Source organism: Jaculus jaculus, chromosome 4 (assembly GCF_020740685.1).
Source record: "Jaculus jaculus isolate mJacJac1 chromosome 4, mJacJac1.mat.Y.cur, whole genome shotgun sequence".
In the NCBI taxonomy this organism is placed as follows: Eukaryota; Metazoa; Chordata; class Mammalia; order Rodentia; family Dipodidae; genus Jaculus; species Jaculus jaculus.
The window spans coordinates 109,810,560-109,831,414 of NC_059105.1; the positions used below are offsets into that span (position 1 = coordinate 109,810,560).

Consider the following 20,855-nt stretch of genomic DNA (forward strand, 5'->3'; position numbering starts at 1 on the left):
TCCTAAAGGTTCCACCACTTCCCGAACAGCACCACCAGCTGGAGATCAAGTATTCAAACACATAAGGCTATGAGGGACATTTTACACTTAAACCTCTACAGCCTTGCAGAGAAAATTCTTGCAGGAATAACAAAGGAGGAAAAGTGACAGTTAATCTCATTTTAAAGCAATGGTGATAGAATCTATGGAAAATTGAAAGGACAGATACTGGTTTAGATCAGAAACAGTGAACTTATATTTCATGGAGGGTCTTTTTTAAAAAAATTTATTAGTTATGTATTCAGCAAATACAGGCAATTTGGTACCATTGTTAGGTTCATCCGTGACCTACCCCCTCCCCAATGGCCCCTCCTTGTTGATGTATATGGGTCGTGCATTGTGGATTTAGCCCACAGTTATTGGTACGATAAATGTCTCTGCATATCATGACCCAACATGTGGCTCTGACATTCTTTCCGCCCCTTCTTCCGCAAAATTTCCCTGAGCCATGTTGGGTTCATTTTTGGTCTGCTTCAGTGCTGAGGTGTTGGGGGCCTCTGAGGCTCTGCTGTCTGATTTGGTAGGAGTTGATTTTTCTCTGTCTTGGTCTCCTTCCCCTTGTGCTGGTATCCGGTTCATCAGGAAAACATCACCCTTGCTTGTTTTGCCAATTTTCCTTAGTTTCAGTCTGGGCCTTTTTGAGGTATGGTGGGGTGGCTCTCTCCTTAGGATCTGCATCTATCTGAAAAAGAGAAGCAGAATCTCCAAAGGAGAGTGAGTGAGCACCAGGCCAAATGAGATAACCCTTACTTTTTTAGTAGAGAGTTTAATGGGTGTAGGCCTTCTTATACCCTATGATTGATGGTAGCTTGATATTGGAGAGTGGGCTTATGTTTGGATATGGTTCTGACTTGTTTCCCAGCTCCAGCTATGGGTCCCGCACCACTGAGGGGATCAGTTAGCCAAATCAAGAGCAGTTGGTTCCCCACCATGGCTGTGTGCCACTATTGCACTTGTGTAGGCATCACAACAGGTTATTTGTTGCTAAGTAGGTTAGACCATGAGTTGCTTGGACAGGAGGGTCTTTTTATAGAGAAAATAAATCAATATTTTTGGTACTGTGTTCACTTCTGTTGTTATTTAAAAAAATTCTTCTTAGGCTGGAAAGATAGTTTAGCAGTTAAGGTGTTTGCCTGTGAAGCCTATGTACCCAGGTTCAAGTCCCCAGCACCAATGTAAGCCAGATGCACATGGTGGTTTGTGTGTCTGGCATTTGTTTGCAGTGACTAGAGGCCCTGGCATACCTCTCTCTCTATCTGCCTCTTTCTTTATCTCAAATAAATAAATTAAATTTAAATTTAAAAATTCCTCTCAAGTTTTATGTCAAAAATATATTCTCTTCTAAAATGTTCAGTTTCTATTCTCATATTTAACACTTCTTGGTCTGGAATATATTCTTGCAAATGCTTTGAGGTAGAAATCTAATTTTATCTCTTTGATCTCTTTTCCTCCCAGTTGTTCTCACAAAATTCATTGACAAGTCTATCATTTATTTCCTTATTTGGTGTCTCAGCTCAGATACAGCTGCTCCAAACTGAGTTCCTTTGTGTGTGTGTGCATATGTGTACTTATATGCATACTTATGTGTGCATCTGTGCATGTGTTCACAGATCTTCCCTTCTCATCATTTGTGAAAATTAATGCAATATGGATTAAAGCCCTTAAGGTAAGACCAGAAATTATGACATTGCTAGAAAAATAAATCAGGAAATAGCCTTAGGACACTGGAAAAGGAAAAACAAATGAATTTAGGACAAGACCTAAAAAACAGGAAACACAGCAAAAATAAACAGATAAAAGTATATTAAACTAAAAAGCTCTGTTCAGCAAAAGGAACAATTAACAGGGGGAAAGACAACTTTTAACATAGAAGGAAATATTTTCAAAGTATAATTTGGAAAAGGGGTTAATATCTGGAACATATACAGACCTCAGAAATTCTATAATAAAAAACAAACTGATTAAAATAAGACATATACCTAAATACATTGTTTTTAAAGAAGTCTTACAGATTCAGTCACCAGATATGTGAAGAAATGCTCAGAATCACTACCCAGTGAATGAGACTCAAAACTGTGATATGATAATATGTCACTGTAGTGAGGATGGATGTTGGAAGAAAGTGAATTTTTGTAGTTTCTATGGAAAACAATATGGAAGTTCTTCAAAAAGTATAAGTATTGGGCTGGAGAGATGGTTTAGTGGTTAAAGCATTTGCCTGAAAAGCCAAGTAACCCCAACTCATACTAATTTTAACATTGTTCTATAATCATTAAAACTTAGCAACAATAATGTTTATAGAATATCTTTAAGGAGAAAACATAAATTATGCACATGAAAGAAAATCTCAAGAAAGATGCTGCCCTTACATTTCGAAGAGAGTGGCCTTGGAGCCATGTAGTAGCACCATGACCATTGTGTCTTCAACGGGGGGCTTCTATGTTGAAAATTCTGTACATACTACCTGAGGATATAATGCCAACCTTGTCAGATTGTTGTGAGCAGAATTGTCACTCTACTGAGATTGTACCCATTCAACAAACATGTGTACACAGTACTTGCCATTGTACCAGGGAAGTGAGTTCTATTCATGTGCTCTATTGCAGAGATGAAATCAAGACACAGGCAGGCTAAATTCACCCAATGAGTAAATGACAGGGCCAGCCTGCAAAGCCCACTCTGCTTCCCACATCCTTCCAGCTGTAAGAAGCATTTATGTATACACTACTCATCCCTGTCTACTTCATGCATACAGCCATCCGTGCTGACCTGCAACTTTGCTGTTTCAGTTTCCCATGCCAACCACTTTCGAAAATAACACATGGAAAACCTCCAGAATTAATTTATAAATTTTTAACTGTGTGCCATTCTGAGGAGTAGGACAAAATCTTGCATCATCTGGCCCCATCCCTCCAGGGCATGGACTGTCCCTCTGTCCTGTTCATCCCCACTGTGTGTCACCTACCCAGGGCTTGCTTAGCAGCTATGCGTTGTTGTCAGATGGATGCATACTGCTGCAATGCTTGTGTTACAAAATCATTATTTTAACTAATAATAATGCTAAAGAGAAAAGTGACATTGCCAATCATTCTTCCATATATTGTCATCACTTACTATTATACTCTTACCATGTATGATTGACAAATTGAACTTAGCATAGCTGTGTATACATAGGAGCAAACAGACAACAGATAGGATTTGATTTTATCCACAGTGTGAGGCATCTCCTGGGAATCTTGGAATGAACTCCTCATAAAGTCTCTCTCTCTCTCTCTCTCTCTCTCTCTCTCTCTCTCTATATATATATATATATATATATATATATATATATGTGTGTGTGTGTGTGTGTGTGTGTGTGTGTGTGTGTGTGTGTGTATGCATATGCCTACGTACCATGTATAAACTATCATGATTGTTGCAATTTGTAGATAATTTTTGGGGGGTATGTGTGTGTATGTGTGTTTGTATTTCCTTGGGTGCATGTGTGTTTGCATATGGAAGCTAGAGGTTGACATTGGTATCTTCCTCAATTGCTTTCCAATTCACTTACTGAGCAGAGTCTCTCACTTGAATCCAGACCTTAATGGTCTGGCTAGTTTAGCCAGCCAGCTTGCCACAGGGATTCTTTGCTTCCTGTGAGCTGAGATCACAGACCACCATGCTTACTAGGCATTTCAGCAGTGCTATGGGTCCAGATTCTGACTCTCATGCTAGCATGGCAAGTGCTCGATCCACTCAACAATCTTTGTAGCACCAACTTATTGGGATTTTTTTAATTAGATGATTTTGGAGATTTGCATTTTGAAATGACTATGCAGTTTGAATTTGCAAGGCTTTTTAGACTATTGGAGTTTCCCCTCAATAAAGTAAGAATAAATTATTTTTTGCTGCAGTAAAATCAGAGAGAACACTGGATTTTCCTTTTAAACTTAGTAAATGAGTATATTCAGGCATAAAATTATAGGGAGGACCTGAAAGTGCATGAGGAGCCCCCTGGCCACACCACGGGGGTGACTGTCAGCCTTACCTTGCCAACCAGGAATACCATCTTGTAAGCTTTCTCCACTAGGGAACAAATGTCTTAGAGAACCTGACTTCTCAGTGTATCCACTTGCTTTAATCTGAGAAAGAATTGTAAGACTTATGAAGACATTAAGCATGACATGTTGTTAAAGCTGATAGATATTATATATTATATATATATGGGGGGGGGGGGAGAAAGAGCAGAAGGATGTTCTTGGAAGGTGGGACTAATAATACCAGGACCAGATCCCTTTTCTGCTATCAACCAGATCCCTCTTCTTTTTGCCCAAAATGTCTGAATACCAGGGATGTGGTATCTATGTCTTCTTGGTTATGTGTCTCTTGTTTGCCTTTGTCTCTTCAGCATCAGAAGCAAAATACCAGGCAACTCTGGGGAAATATCAATGCTGAGCTAGCTAAGATGAGCTCCTCACTCTAACTTTCTGCTTTTCGTTTATAGGAAAGACGAGGACCAGTGTGGAAAACTGCTAATGCCAAGGATTGCAGGAGACACTGGGGAGTAAGCATCAAGCAAAACTGAATCTCTGACCCATATCTCTCTGTGAACAGTTCCTCCTTCCTGGGTCTACTTTGCCAACAATCATGGTTGGCAGCCCAAGATCTTCTTTCTTTTCTTCTTTTTTTTTTTTTTCCATACAATGGCAATGAAGAAATGTGTGATGGTTTTCTGAGTTCTCTCACATAGCTTCTGATTTCTCATTTGCAAAATAGGGATAAGTAAATTCCTCATAACACTATGGGGAATTAACTGGAGCAGTGCATGCCAAGAGCTGTGTGCAAGGTAAGTAGCCAGTCTGTTAGATTTACTGACTCCACATTCTCAATTCCTTCTCCATGATAATGCAAACATGCAGCACCAATCTTTCCTTTAACAATACATTCTGCTATTTAAAAATGCTATTTTATGAAACTACAGCCTCAAGTGACTAAAATCAAGACTGGCAGGCACTGGGGATGAAAATCAGCAAATGTACTGAGTTCTTAAAATTTAAATACAAAAAAGTTATTGGGGATTTCTAGAGAAATAGCTAGCAATGGCATCCAGGAAAAGTTTTATCCACACAAAGACAATTCTAGTTTTTTTTTTTTTTTAACCTTAGTCTATTTTAGCAGGTGATAAGTAATAATGAGTTATGTTTTCTGAGCAAATGATATTATTGATCCTCTCTGCCTTTTCCCCCAGCGTCATAAAAAGCAAGGTTTATAAAGAAAGGGAGATTCATAAAGAAACGATGGAGATATGTAAAGATGGGGGTAATTCACCAGCTGGATAAACCAGTCACTTGCATTTATAAGTGTTGTGTCCTGTGGTGTGGAAGGAATCCATTCATTATTCAATGATTAATTTGCTGAATAGAGTTTGCAACTTTCCCTCTTACCACCCATGTGAACTACTTACCATATTTCCCCCCCTAAAAATCCCACAGCAACAGCAAAGTCATGGAAGGGGCAGGTAAAGGTAAAGTCGATGTTCGGCTACCATTTGTTTTAAGTAAAAAGGAACAGAGTTCCACAGCTTGCTTGCAAAACTAGAAACATCAGATTTATGCCAACAAGCCCAGCTGAAACTGACAAGCCTGACATCTCCCCTTGCTTTCACTTCTCCAATTTTCCATGAAAATACTGGAGATGCTGGATCAGGAAGACAGTGGAGGTTTCAAATAATCACTCTTTCAATTTGCCCCATGTAAGTTTCCACAGGAAACAAAAGTGGGAAACTCTAGCCAGCAGCAAGCAACTGTCTAGTGAGAACCCTCCCTTGTCGATTCAGCTGGGGCTGGAGCTGAAATCTAAAAGAGGCATTTTTTTTTTTCAAAAGGCCCTTTGGCTTCAGAGTCTATGGAGTTTTCCCTCTGGAAAGCAATTAAAACAAATGGAAAGAAAGTGAAAATTACTTCTAACACCAAGTGTTCATATACCTTCAGATTCTGTGTTTCATGCAAAGGACTGTTCTATTCTCGACCTACTGGTTTCTATATGAGAACTGAAGCCAATTTTATAAAAGGGGAAGGATCTATCAAATCTGGAGACTACAGCATTTTTGGAAGGTTAAAAGAAGGACCTTGGGGGCTCCTTACACTGTGATCCTGTTCCTCCAGGGCTGCTTCCTCTGTACTGGTCAGGGAGGCAGCAGAGCCCCTATCCTAGATCTTCCCCTTCCTGTTTCCTGATTCCAGGTTCCAAATACGAGGCAGGTGTCCACAGAAGTCAGACAGATAGAGAAGGAAGAGGGAGCGCAGCCAGCAAGGAAGTTCAAATGTTTATAACCATCTATCACTCAGGAAAAGAATGCTATTAAAAACTTTACAGGACTCTGAGCATCAACAAGTTTAAAATAAGGAAGCCTCCCAGCCAGAATCATCACGGGTAGTGATGACTTTGCCAGGAAGAATTACATAACATAATGAATTACAGGCAAACTGAATAGTAATTCCATCTTAGTATTAGGTGATCAAAAAATATTACCCAGAAATGACTCTTAATTGATATGTCATGACTTCCTGTTGTCATCAGATCTATGATATATTCTTTAAAGAGAGGATGAAAAAAACCCACTACATTGTAAAAGGAAGAAGACTAGGGGAAATATATGAAGGAAAAGATTTACTGTACATATTTACACAATTTAAGTGGAGAGCAATCCATCAGATACAAGCTTAAGCCAAGGAGTAATCCATCAAATATCCCTAAGCATGTTATCCGGGACAACTATGATGCTCTGTGCTCTTTCACTTTCCTTTTGATTTTTCACCTGAAACAGCCACACAAATAAGGACCACAGCCTAGGGATGAGGCACAGGGTTGCTTTTCAAATCACACATAAAAGCACATTATAATTTTTTCAGTCATTATTTTCTTTGGCATATTTGTACCTAAAAATAAGGCTCTTTAACTTATTTCCTACTTTCATTGCTTTTGGGCATCATTAACATTCACATATCTTGTTTTCATTATTATTATTTTTTTGCAAATCAAAGGTCCTTATACGAAATCTAAATGTGTATCTATTTCTGTTAGATCTAATATTTTTGAGGGAATTTTTAATTTTTTAAAACTATCATGCATTGATGTTGGGGCACAGCAGAACAACAGAATGAAAATATGAGAAGTGTTTTCTAGACTAAGTTTAAAAGGAACAGAGGATGCTCAAGAAAATAACTGCTTATATATAATGGGTCTTCTGTTCCTTTCAAGTGGGTACTGAACGGTTTATGTGTAAGAAGGGTCATAATGATGGAAATACTACTGCTTGCCTCCAATGCTCATCAGGCTTTTGCCATGTGTTCATTATGCTGATAATTGCTTAATCCCACTACACCCAGTTATACATCCCCCTCAATCAGGGCCTACCTACCAGTCTTTAGCCTCTCCCTCTGAATTATGTCTAACACAATGGAATATGATAACAGAGAGGATTTAAAAAAAAAACTCCCTTTCCAACATTAAATATTACGAACTGAAACTCTAAGGCAATAAAGCTGTTCAGAGTGGGCAGATGCAGGGGATGGTGGGCAGAGGGCAGAGCCAGACCATCACCCACCTGCTGTCATTAGCACACCATGCCTAACAACAACAGAAGAGATGCTAAACCACACACACAGAGCAAAACCACACACATAGCCAATATTTTATTAAACAGCCCATTTTTAGAACTTAAATCATTAAACCATATTTCCATTGGTGCTTCAGTGGGAATGTCTATGAGAAATAATGGAGTGTCTGAAAACTTTTATCTTAGCTAGTTCTTACCTCCAGAGTTGTGTCATTTAATTATTAAAGTCTGGTTTTAATGAAACATGTAATCCCAGAAAGAAAACTACTTTTTATCATCACACATAAAGGGCTAAAATTTAATATACTGGGTATACTATATACACATTACAAATGTATTTGCATCCACCTTCAAAACAGCCAGCACCCCCATCTTCCCCCTCCCCTCCTTTACAGCTGCTCAATCTGCAAGAATGTGCAGAAGTAATTTATCTGAAATGGCCACTATTGTTCTTGATTCTGATTTGATTCCAAAAAAGCCAAATAATAGAAACCATTTTGAACATCTATTTTGTGCACCTGTTGTGCGGCATTATGAAAGCGTGATTTCCATTTACGTCAGATCTCTTGACATGCCTTTCATGCACTGCGCTGCTTTGCTCAACAAAAATCCAGGATGCTAGAAACGAACGCCATCCTGATTTCATTGACAAGATGGCAATGGCAAATGCTACTAAGTGATGACTCTGGGTGGAAGCAGGGCACATCAACCTAACTACAGGCTTTGGGACACTTAACTCTCATAGAGTATGTTTTAAAGAGCTTGGAGGGACTCAACTCAATGAGAAGAGGAGATTGTAATATCATTTATGATGTTGTTAAATGAGTGAAACCCTAAGATCTTGGTTGACTTGATTTATTTTTCCTTGTTGCTTTTGGGCCTAGAATCCAGGGTCTAAACAATTTTCCTGCTTCACTGTTTATGGCTCTGATAGATACTTCCAGATGCTTCCTTAGGCAGCCTTCCTTTAAAGGGACATCACCAGTCCATGAAGACTCCCACTGACTGGAAGGTGGTGGTCCTGAAGATATCTGATGAGGTGACTGTACCTGTATATAGCACCAGAAGACACAAGGACTTTGAAGTAAGCAAATATCAAAGCCCCCTTCACTATCTTTTAGACATGTTAACAAGCAGCTGAACAATGACCACCTAGAATACTCACCTTTAATTATGTCCAGTGACTGCAGTGCCAAAGTTAAAGGGCATGCAAACTTAGTGTGTCCCTTTAAGATAAAGTTTTCAGAGCTTCTTCAGTGACATTAATGAATCAGAGGAAGCACACTTTCCAACCTCTGAAGAGGCAAAAGGAATCAGACTCATACAGCCTTACTCTTAGGAAGAAACCCTCAGGTGAATTCTGATTCTGCTAATGTGTACATCCATACCTCCTTCCCAGTTCTTAGAACCTGCCAGGTTCTGTCTGAACTTCAAAGCCCTGGCAAACAAACTAGCTTTCCTTATTTAAGAACAGCTCCTAGTTGCTAGTTTTCCCATGCTTTGTGCTGAAATCTAGTCCTTGAAGCAGACCAAGTAAGGAACAGAAAAGGTAATGCCAGCCTTGGCTACCTCCTGGCATGAGTTCTATGCATTCCATGGTAGCCCATGCTTAGGTTACCATGTTAGGGCTTCTCTTGCTTGTGGAATAAGTGATTCTACCCTTTTACTTTGGACTTGGCCTGCATATTTCAGCTGTGATTGATGGCTAAGAGGGCAGGTAAGACAGTCTTGCATATACATCGCACCCTTCGGGAGCTTGTGATGTTATTTTGTTGCATGTATATCAGGTCATCAAAATTATTTAATTGTTGCTGTACTGATTGAAAAGTGGATTTTAATTACTTGCATGTTCCTTCTTCCTGCTATTGGCCCTCATTTTGCTTTCCAATGGAGCACTAAAATGGGACAGAAACACTCCACGTGAGCAAGACATGGTCTGTGGCTTTCAGCATTACACAGAGTCTGTTGTGGTTTGAATGTAAAACGTCCCCACAGGCTCACTAGATCTCCTGCTGGTAAGGCTGTTCAGACAGTTGTAGAAACCTCGGGAGGGGGAGCCTTGCAGGAGGAAGTATGTCAGTAGAGATTGGCATGGAAGTTTTATATCCCATCCCAGGTCCTGTTTTCCTCCTCTGCATCTACTCTGAAGATGTGATGATATGATGCACGCTTTCTCCTTAGGCCTGCTATGTCTTCCCATACTGTTGGAACTGGAGGCTGAATAAAACACGTTTTATTCCATAATTTGCTTCTGGTTGGGTATGTTGTTTTACTTGGTGACCATCTGCTCTTCAGGTATCATGTCTTATCTCACAATACATGAAAGAAAGGCTACAGTCTTTAAGAAAGAGCAAATCTGGTATAACCTTCATGATTTCATGAAAGAGTCATTTGGAGCTCACTAATAACTTCAGAAAAATAGTACCAGAGGGACATCATAGTGGCTGTAGCCCAGATGGTGTATGGAGGGCAGACCTGGATCATTTGTGAAAAGCTGACCCAGATGGTGTGTGTGGGGGGTAGAGGACCAGAAGGGAACATGCATGATTCAATGAAAGAAGCAATGATGCTAAGACCCAGCTGCAACATAAATTATGTCCCAACAAACAGCAGCTGAATACAGTTGCAGGTACCTAAACTGACTACTTTGGGTTGTTTCTAATCTCTATTTTAAAGGAAGTTGTCATAATTGCTATGAGTTATGAAGGAAGAAAGAAAGGAAGAAGGAAGGATAAAGGAAGAGTGGAAGGAAGAGAGAGGAAGGGATAGATGTATGTAATTCTTTGAAATCTAAGCACATATATCCTGATATACAGCCAACATTTTCTGACGGATTGCTCTACACATATGGTATTTTTTGTAAAATATTAATTTCATGTGTAAAGTCAGTTTGGTTGGAATGATATGTTTTCACTGACTGACTTAGATTACAGAGAATAATGTTAAACTCATAAACACCGAAGGAAGTCTTCCTAAGCAGTCAGAATGGAGACATGCACATACATTACGCATGAAAGTATTTTAATCTCCTTTCTTAACTTCCCTTTCAAACACACACACACACCCACTCACACACACACACAATTTCCAGAACAGAGATTAAAACACTGAGTGGCATTTATCTGCTGTTTTCTCCATTTAGTGTCCTCAGAGGCCAGGCCGGGGTCAAATTGATGATCTCTGGCTATGAGAATTAAATGTTACGGATGGAGGAAAGAGGGCACAGGTGATGTCTACATGGTGGAGTTCCATGCTCCTCCATACAGATTTCTAGGCTAGGAGCTCTGCTGTGCTTGCCTTTCCGCCACATTCAGTGTCCTGGCATCACCTCCACAAATGGGCACCAATAGGTGCTGGATACCTGATGATCATCCCTCTTGTTACTGGCTTCACCATTGTTTTGGTTCGGTTGTTCTAACAGAAGGCTTGAGACTGACGAAAGTACAAAGACAAGGCATTTAGTGTCTCTTGGTTCTTGAGAGCATGATGTTTCAAATCATGGTGTTTTTAAGGGCCTGTGCTGTTTCGACTTTGGAAGGAAGTGGGAGGGCAAGTAGGTATGTGAAAAAGCAACAAAGTGCAGGTTCTCTGACTTGCATTGTGACAATGGGACAAATGACCAAGTCTCATAAGAGCAAGATCTCACTCCTGTTGGTGTCTGAATCCCCTCTTACAGGTCCCACCACCACAATGGCACCTAAGTTTCAATATGATTTATAATGGAGACAAATAGCATCTAAACCATAGCTAGGTATAAATTTAGCCCATTCTTTCCTTCTTATTGGCTATAGTGAGGTTGGCTATGTTTAATTAAGTAGAATATTTTAAAAGAGAATAATATAATGCATATGTAATGTATGCTTCTATTTATTTTGATTGATAGAACTTTATCAAAGGCCCCCATATACAAAGTCACTAAAGTCCAGATACAACTACCTCCACTGTAGCTTTTAAATATATACATATATTTCTATCATGTTATACACCCTCTCTAGGGCTGGGAAGCTGGCTCAGCAGTTAAAAGTGATTGCTTACAAAACCTGAGGGCTCAGGTTCAATTCCCAAATCACCCAAGTAAGCCAGATGCAAAGAGCGGCACAAGTGCTGGCATTTGTTTGTAGTGGCAAGTGGCTCTGGCATACCCATACACATGCACACATGCAACAACAACAACAACAACAAAAAGCAACCCTTCTCTGAAATCATTTCCCATGTCATAAGATAGGCTTCCAGAGAGCACAAAGAAATGAACATTTTTCTCATATTAAATATGCCTACTTTCATTGGTGGCTAGAACAAGGCAGAACGGTTTCCATTTGTAACTCTCTTCCTCTTCATCCATCCCTTCTACCTGTTTTTTTTTTTTTTTTTTTTTTAGGCATGGAAAAACATGCATACCTTCCATGCCCTGATACTCATGCTATTAAAATGTCACTTGCTTGCTTTAGTTTTGACTTTACTGAAATGCAGAGTATAGCTTGACATAAGATATGGGATTCTGTGAATCTTGGGAAGATGTCAGCTCCCAGGTGGGAAACATATATCTCAGGAGGAGGTCTGCTGCCAAGATAACTGCTTCTTTTGAGCATTTATCAACATCTTTGGAAGACTTCTGCAGATGACAAGCAGAAGAAATGTATCAGAATGACAAATCCTGTGCTCTGTGGAGTAGACCAAGGTGACTATTGTCCTCTGTTCCCAGGCCAAAAGGAAGCTTGAGCCTAGAAAGGCAACCAAGGTGAACTTGCTCATTCTACACAACAGGGTGGGGTAGATGGCTCACCCTGGGGGTGTCCTTGATGGTGCTCTGTCCACTCTAATTTTAAACATCTAAGCAATAGGCATCCCACTACTTCCCTTGCAAGATTACCCTACAGTCTAATAGACCTCAACATTAAGAAGATTTTCAATTGGTAATTAGTAATCAACCTAAATTTCCCTTTTCTTAATTTCATGCCATTACACCAAACCCTATCCCCTTGTTCCACCTAGTTCCTCGCCCTCATTAGTGTTCATGGTCTCTGAATAGATGTTTGTTTGACAAACTGAAAAAAAATCTTGGTCATCATGTAGCTCAGCCAATGACTGCTATTTCTTTGAAAATAAGTCAGTAGCCACATAACTGTTCTTCCTTATAAACTTTCATTAGTATTAAGAGATTCAAACATTTTTGTCAATAAGCCAAACAAAAAAAAGGTGTGCTGCTAGGAAGCACTGCAGTCTATAATGGACTGCAGGGGAATAAATACATTCTTAATGTGGGTGGGTGATAATGATATAGCTAGATTCACCTTCGTTTGCCCTTTATACACACACAGAACAAACCCTTGAACCAAATGAGTATTTTTCCCCTAAGTATCCTATTTGATATTCATTAATCTATTATATATATGTAGCTGGCAATATATATATATATATATATATAATTGTATATTACATATATAGTAATTAAATTTACTAACATTTGCTAATTTCCATCGATACATGAAATATTATAACATGTTCATACAGTAGACTAAGACTTAACTTATGTGTTGCTTATAATGCAATTCTTTTCCATGTTTATACTGTTTTACTGATATGTCTTAATGGTGCAGCAAAAGGCTGTGCTTTAGCTACAAATCTTCAAAGTGACAAGTTTTAAACATTGGCATCTCAAGTTTTTTTTTTTTTTAATATCCCAGAACTCTATCTATGACTCCCATGTCAGAAGGAATTAGATCTCTATTATATCTAGGTCCCTATAGTAATGATTTGATTTTGTCTACCTTTTACTTCTTTGATTCTTCTTGGCTCTTTTGGCTTCTGTCTTGAATTCTAAGTTTTCTACTGGCATTCAATGGGATACTTGCTTCTCAGGATTACACAAGCCAGCAGAGCAGAAGGAACATTGGGTAATTTTTAGAACATTATTCCATGGATCATACACTGGAACACTTTGTCCCATACAGTGACAATCTCCTGCTACAAACTAGCTGCATTCCTGAAAAAAAATAATATGTCCTTTTCTAAAAGCTTCTGATTAAAATCTTCAATGTTTATAACCACTACCATATTCAGCAAACCTCAAACTTCAGTATGTGGGCATATAAAAAGTGAGCATTCATCATCTCTATTGTTCCTTAGATTAATCAATAGAAGGTCAATACTCTTGCAATGATTTCTAGGAATTTCTTCTTCACATATATTTGGCAGCATACAAGTCTTACGTGAAAACAACTGAAAAAATTTTATCCAACTCAAGCATAAGGGAAAAAAATTGGCTGAGATAACACCTTGGCATTTCAAAGAACTCAACATGAGTTGAACAAACAGGTCTATGTAAGAAGAAAACTGACCAGTCTCTTTTCTTCTCAGATAAGTCTAAAATGGGTGTCTCCTGCCATGTCTTTTTGGTGAGTCTGTTCCAACAGCTCCCGGCAATCAGACTTCAATGTTTGTGTTCTACATTTCTGGGAGACAAACATTGTCTCTCTTGGGGCCCATCTTGAGCCTGGCTCATAAACTGGGCCACTTCCACACCCCACATTGACAGTACATTTGCGACCCACAGTTGTATATGAACTATCCCCTTCATAGAAGGGGAAACTGCTACAAAAAATCCATATACTAGAGACATTTTATTATCTGGCTAAAGTTATATTGCATACCACTATATAGAAGATCAACTTGACCTATGAGATCAATTCAGTCTATATTCCTGCCCCTCTTTTTCTGGCTTTGGAAAATGAAGTCTCTCACCTTTTCTTGGGTCACAGAGGATAGATACTTAGATAAAAAATTAGAGTCTTTCAGATGGAGCTGACTTGAAAATTTCAGTCACAATACAACTTATTGATAAAATAAAAATATAATTTACTTCTGTGTTTTGGTTGCAGCTCATCTATGTTTCTTCCCAAGTTCTATATCAGTCATGAGTGAGGATAGGAGAGAGGAGTTAATTAAATGTCCAATCAAGTTGAGAGCTGTCAGGCCTGATAATTTAAGCTGTCTATTTCCAGTGGTGTTCATCCTTCCACTTGGATAAAATGCCCACCAATCTCTTATGTTTTCTCTGTATATCCTTCTTTCTTCCCTTAAGATGATACCCTGAAAGGAGGTAAAGGTGAATGCAACTTATAGATCTTAGTAATGTGGGAATAAGTAGGAATCTTTGGGTTCATGGGATGCCCTTTTGCCATCTGTCATCCTTGTTACTGAATTCACTATCTCTGTTTGGTGTAGAATAGTGTTTTCCTTCATAAGAAAATGGGAGCTGGTAAGCATCTGAGTCTTTACTAAGTCTTGGGAAGAATGACCAGAAAAGAGCCTGTAATTCCTTCTGCATCCACAGTCTCCTTATACCTCTCTACCTATAGGAGTTTCACCTTGGTGCTCAGCCCAGTTCACTAGCCAGCTGATAGTCATAGCTGCTGTAGGACCATTTTACCTATTGACAGCAGCACCTATGCTTTACATAACCAAGAATAGCAGCCAATGAATCTCAGTCCTAGGGCCTCTCTCTGCCTAATCCTATCACCATGGTCACCTTAATGTGGGCATTGAAAGAAAGGTCCAGGCTATCCTTCCATTTTGGAGGACAAGCATTTATAGAGAATAGTTGTGTACCTCTGGGATGATCTATCTGGTACTTGAGATTTTTCTGGACACTTCCATGATTATCTACATGTACAGCTGAGCTGTGGTTTGCAGAGCTTCTCTCATTACACACTTTTGACCTCAAAGTTCAAATAGAAGTCTCCTCTTCAATAGCAAAACTGCATGTGATACTGCTCAAAAAATAGCTCACCTAAATCTTGCCATAGGCACCTAAACTATGGGACCTTTCCAAAGTGGCTAAATGAAAACTGAGTACTCTAATGTTCCTGGTTCTCTATGTGGTTAATGGGTCTTGAGCAACTTTCAGCATTTCCACATGCAAGAGAACGACAGGGTATCATTCTCAAGGTACCCATCAGAGTTCTTTCTCTAAACTTTGACTACCAATATGACACTCTAAAGATTTTTATTTTTGGAAACTTTTGTGTTCAGGATGCTCAACCTGTAAAGTCTATGCAAATATTCCAAAACTGAAAAGACTCAAAAATATTAAACTTTTCTGGTCTTAAAAAAAAAAAGACACCCAGGTAATGAAACATGCAAAGCCAGATAATGGGCATCATAAAATGTACAGAAACTTAATTCATGTACCAAGAGTCTCCATGACAGTCATCTTCAATAGTTCTGCCTTAGAACTGTCATGGAACTTATGGGGCACATGAATTAAAATTTGGGGGACAATTGCATCAGGCATGATAGGCACCAGGTAAGTAAGGAGGTACAGTCCCATCCCCCTCTCCAGTGCAGCCATTGCTTCTTAACTGTAGTCCTGGTCCCCAGACCTCATGGTGTTGAAAACATACTGTAATAATTTATCTCTTGAAGATAGAGTCCAAGATGAACCTATAAGTTAACAAAAATACTCTACTGTTCAATATTAACCTCTAACGCATACTATATGGTCACAATAGACCATAATTTAGTATTTTCTGCATTAGACACTGACTTTAATCCTCAAGATAACCTTGGAGACTCTAGCATGACTAATTCAAGTTCTCTCTGTCTCTCTCTCTTTTTCTCTCCATATATATAAATTATATACACACAAATACTTACATTTTGGAGATATATATATATATATATATATATATATATATATATATATATTCACATGCATATTACTTACATATGTTTATACATTTATGAATACCCAAAATGTAAGTATTTGTGTGTATATAATTTATCTTTTAGTCCTTATATACATACCTATGTTTTAATTCTGATTCACAAGAAAGTATTCTTCCTAAATAACTGTTTATTTTTATTTTTATTTATTTATTTATTTATTTGAGAGCGACAGACACAGAGAGAAAGACAGATAGAGGGAGAGAGAGAGAATGGGCGTGCCAGGACTTCCAACCTCTGCAAATGAACTCCAGACACGTGCGCCCTCTTGTGCATCTGGCTAACATGGGACCTGGGGAACCAAGCCTCGAACCGGGGTCCTTAGGCTTCACAGGCAAGCGCTTAACCGCTAAGCCATCTCTCCAGTCCTAAATAACTGTTTTTTTAATGTATAGTATCTAGTAGTGAGTGGATAAAATTCCAATAAGTTCCTTCTATAAACAGCACTTATAACATGGACACAGTCCAAATTTATACTTTTGTTGCCATCAACAGCTGTGGCATAAGCATGCAGCTCTCATAGTCAGGGAACAGCCAAAATATTCTCTTTGAGGTACCATTAGAAACACCCATGTGTTGAGCTAAGCCTACCAGTCATGGCCAGCAGTGCCATTTTCCTCACAGATGTAAGACAATGGCATCTTATGTAAATGACTTTGGGTGTTATATTCACACTACCATTTTTTCTACATCTTCCTTAGCTTCCATTTTGTTCTTCAATTTGTTCTACATGAAAACATAGTCAGTACCCTAATAGATGCCTAAAGATGGATCTCCTCCCCACCCAAGACTCTTGGATAGCAGGTGCAGAGTAATGAGATTGGAGACATTATCTTATTACCAACATTTGTTGTAATGGCATGTCAGTCATGGCGACCAAAAATGCCCGTGGAAGACCAGTCACCTAAAAATATTAGAACACTCAAAAGTGCTGTAGTAGTATGGATTTTGAAGAGTTAATGTCAGGATGCACAAAGTTATGTAACCTAGCTTATTTGTATTTGCTTTGGGGGAGGGGTTACAATCCCTATGAAGCTAATTAGTGTTTTTACCCATTTACTCATCTCCTAGCTAGAATTACTTATGCAGAGCCCCTGAGTCAGAGTGAAGTTACTCTCTGCTCTCCTTTTAGGCAATTTAGTTTTCATTTCTTTTATATCCATTTTAACCAGTTCACCATCATCTAATTTAGATTAATGATATGCCAATATGTAAGCCAAGGAGAAACACATCTCTCCCTTATGCCACCTTATGAATTGGTCAAGGGCAATGACAGTTCCAAGGAGACTTTGGGCTTGAAAACAGAATTCCCACAACTGCCAATCCCCTGGCACATTGCCATTGTAGTTAAAGCTTCTTGTGAGAACATCACAGCAGGTTGTCCCTTGATTGCCAACACAAGCTCAGAAAGGTAGGACAAGAGCAAGAAGGGCATTTGACACCAGCGGCCTCTCATGAGATGACTCCAAATAAAGGTCATTGTTAAGAAGAGAGCCTTGCTGAACAGCCATCCAGGCAAGCCCCGCAATACATATTTATAAAACATACTAATATGGCACAGCCATTTAGTCCCATTGGAAGATAGTCTTTATATTCTCCCTCTTTCTCGAAAATGGGCGACTGCTTTTCTGCCAAGGCAGCTCAAAAGAGCCATGAAAGCTAAAGTCCTTCAAAACTGTTAAATACGTCTTCAAATTTACAATAAAATCCTGCATGACAAATTTTCCAGTAAAGTCTCTGGAGCATCACAGCAGCACTTAGACAATTTTCCTTTCAGTCAGTGTTTTAGTATTCAACACCTTGAGAAGCACGGAAAGCCAATGTGGGTGAGAAAAGCAAAACAAAACAAAAACCAAAATAGAGATAGAAAAAAAAAAAAAAGGCCAACAACAAAGGCAGTGAAAAAAATGCAAACAGTCCCACAAGCTATTAAACATATGCCAAAGTAAACAAGCGGTGCGGGTTTGCCACGGCTGTGCCCTGCAGGTAGAAGGCACACAGCACTCCATAGGAGAGCGAATGGAAGGGAAAGAGAAAGAGGAGCAGGAAGAGGAAGAGGCCAGCCCAGAGCAGAGCCTCAAGACACACCACCAACCATGCAAAACGCGACATACCTTTCTGGCTTGCTGGTTCTGTCGGCTGAGACAAAGCAGTCCCATTCTCAGCGGGAGGCCAAATCAAAATGAAATTTTATTTAGTCTGCAGTGTCCCCAGATTGGGTTTCAGAATGACTGCTTTAGGAGATAGCATGGATGTGGCCGCTGCACGCTTTGCATATGAAACTGCAGTAGGAAAAGAAATCTACATAATCAAAAAAATCTGTGCTCTGCGTGTGTGACAAAAAACCTGGACCTTAGTGAAATCGCTGCTGTGTAGGTTTCAGCAGGTCCTTTGGAGGTGAAATATACTTCAAAAAAAAAAAAAATCCTTAAACAATACTGTCAACAAACAATAAAGCTATATTTTTCTAGTTTATGAAAATACACTTTCATGGATATAACCCTTATACCTTGAAATAATTGTAATTCCTATATATTTATGATTGCTTCAAACACTTGTGTGAAAAGAGAATTGAATTTTAAAACATGTGCAGATTTTTTTGCGGTGGCGGGGGGCTGTGAGGGGGAGGAGTTCCTGAGCCTTGATAAAATAAACCTGAAGTTTTCAGCACTAAAGAGGTGGTACAAAGAGCCCCTGGCTTGTCCCTGGGAAGACTCTTAAATTATGCATATTCAGAGATTGTTTTTAAAAATAGGGAGAAAATCTTTCTAAAAGCTCTTTGGATGTTGGAAAAAATAGGTTTTAATATGAGTAAGGGATTGTATAAAGGTGACATATCATGGAATCTTTGACTATCCATTTATTATGTGTGTGTACACATACTAAAATTTCAATGCAGAGTTACTGTGTGCCTTGGCTAGGACTGGGAAATGGTATGTGAGGTCCTGTGAAATAATGAGACAGAATGGGGCTTGTTGGAAATACATATCATTTTTTGATAAAATATCTTACTTTCATTTTGATAGATCAGTTCTTTGAGATTGAATTATATAAATAATTTTTATAAAGAGAAATTAAAACTATAAAAAATTGAAAGAAAACCTACCTATATAACATGAAAGAAAAAAAGTGAAAGAGTCTTTCTTATTGCACAGTGCTCTAAACACCATGGACAGCCATCATTCTATGTTATAAAGCACATTGTGTTCTATGAAGCAATCCCAATGACAGGACAAATATGACATCTGCCAATTGAGCTCTGGCGAGATAGCCTAGAAGCCATGACCAAGAGCAGCATCGAAACTTCTCTCCACAATGAGAAACAAACATCCCAGACAAGGCACTGCTTCCCAGCCCTTGCAGCAGCCACCAGCAGAAGAAACATGGGCCTATACCCGTGATTCAGGTTTGCACCTAATTTTCTTGAAAACCTTTGCCTTGTTCCAACTTGGATTGGCATGCATTCAATAAAACTGTTTACAGATATAAAGGTCTGCTTAGAGTGATAATTTCCCATCAGGTGCCATGGCATCATGTGTTCAGCTGAGCACACCACCAGCATTATTAAAGCTTAAAATCCAGAGAACAAGTGGAATTTGTTTCCTTTGTGCTCCAGAACTCCTGCATCCAGGTCTCCCAGTAAATAGGGCAGCTTGGTGGCTTCTCTGCTGCTTTCAGAGAAGACACTGGGCTTTTTTGTTGTTGTTGTTTGTTTGTTTGTTGTTTTTTGCCTTGGCTTTCTGTTATAATGATTCACATATTCATTAAGCAGGGGTTTTATCTACATATTGTTTTTGTGACAGGACACGCCTTTTCTTAAAAAAGGGTAAGATATGACTTCTTAACATATCTTCTATCCCCCAAAATCACTGCACCTGGCATTCACTTTCTACCTAATAAGCATCCGTGAATATGCAAATGTTCAGTATCTCAGTAACCTCATTAATTTATTCCTCAGGCAATCATCGAATGTGAACCAGTCCTGTGCCACTAGTACTGGAACTGGTGGGACCAGGGTTGTGAGAAGCAGCTGAGAGCCTGGACTGCATATTGAAACACTGTTTCATCTTCATCCTGTCCTTTGGCGCACTAATCCAAACAAAGGCTCTTACCTTCCACTACTTAGCTGACAGCCAAATGCAAAAGTACAAAAAAAAAAAAAAAAAAAAAAAAAAAAAAAAAAGCCTAGGTTTAAAATTGAACATCTCTCCTCCACTACCAAATATAAACTCGAGGTGATTCATGTTTTAAACAAAATCTCCACCATAAAACAGCTTCCCAACTGTCTAAGTTATCCTATTTTGTTATTTATTGGACCTTGTGGGGGGAGCCTGGAGCAGAGGGCAATCTGCTTTCCATATAGCACTGCAGTTGAATAATCTTTTGCTTTGCCCACATTAAAAGCCCTGAATAATGTTTATAAAATGTTAGGGAATCCCGGTAGGTTTCCTATTTAACAAGCCATGTATGACAAATCACAGTGTAATGTACTACG

At 39.0% G+C, this 20,855-nt stretch overlaps 1 long non-coding RNA gene across 1 annotated transcript; it reads right to left on the minus strand.

The window, feature by feature from the left end:
- Positions 1 to 665: 665 nt before the first annotated feature.
- On the minus strand, positions 666 to 18,743 carry LOC123460211. Its single transcript, XR_006636859.1, has 3 exons — positions 18,475 to 18,743; positions 4,067 to 4,160; positions 666 to 721 (listed from the first exon to the last, which is right to left on the minus strand). It is a non-coding gene; the product is annotated as an uncharacterized LOC123460211 (long non-coding RNA).
- Positions 18,744 to 20,855: the final 2,112 nt, after the last annotated feature.